This window comes from Mus caroli, chromosome 18 (assembly GCF_900094665.2).
Source record: "Mus caroli chromosome 18, CAROLI_EIJ_v1.1, whole genome shotgun sequence".
Lineage (NCBI taxonomy): Eukaryota > Metazoa > Chordata > Mammalia > Rodentia > Muridae > Mus > Mus caroli.
In genome coordinates this window covers 49,631,414-49,632,473 of record NC_034587.1, presented here as the reverse complement: position 1 = coordinate 49,632,473, position 1,060 = coordinate 49,631,414, and positions in this window count along the sequence as shown.

The following is a 1,060-nucleotide window of genomic DNA, read 5'->3' as shown; positions in this document are numbered from 1 at the left end:
TTTCTCCACATCCTTGCCAGCATCTGCTGTCACCTGAATTTTTGATCTTAGCCATTCTGACTGGTGTGAGGTGGAATCTCAGGGTTGTTTTGATTTGGATTTCCCTGATGATTAAGGATGCTGAACATTTTTTCGGGTGCTTCTCAGCCACTCAGTATTCCTCAGGTGAGAATTCTTTGTTTTGCTCTGAGCCCCCTTTTTAATGGGGTCATTTGATTTTCTGGAGTCCATCTTCTTGAGATCTTTATATATATTGGATATTAGTCCCCTATCTGATTTAGGATAGGTAAAGATCCTTTCTTTGGTCCACCAATCTGTTGGTGGCCTTTTTGTCTTATTGATGGTGTCTTTTGCCTTACAAAAGCTTTGCAGTTTTATGAGGTCCCATTTGTCAATTCTCCATCTTACAGCACAAGCCATTGCTGTTCTATTCAGGAATTTTTCCCCTGTGCCCATATCTTCGAGGCTTTTCCCCACTTTCTCCTCTATAAGTTTCAGGGTCTCTGGTTTTATGTGGAGTTCCTTGATACACTTAGATTTGACCTTAGTACAAAGAGATAGGAATGGATCAATTTGCATTCTTCCACATGATAACCACCAGTTGTGCCAGCACCATTTGTTGAAAATTCTGTCTTTTTTTTCACTGGATGGTTTTTGATCCCTTGTCAAAGATCAAGTGACCATAGGCGTGCGGGTTCATTTATGGGTCTTCAATTCTATTCCATTGGTCTACTTGTCTGTAGCTATACCAGTACCATGCAGTTTTTATTACAATTGCTCTGTAGTACAGCTTTAGGTCAGGCATGGTGATTCCTCCAAAGGTTCTTTTATCCATGAGAAGAGTTTTTGCTATCCTAGGGTTTTTGTTATTCCAGATGAATTTGCAGATTGCCCTTTCCAATTCGTTGAAGAATTGAGTTGGAATTTTGATGGGGATTGCACTGAATGTGTAGACTGCTTTTGGCAAGATAGCCATTTTTACAATGTTGATCCTGCAAATCCATGAACATGGGAGATCTTTCCATCTTCTGAGATCTTCTTTAATTTCTGTCTTGAGAGA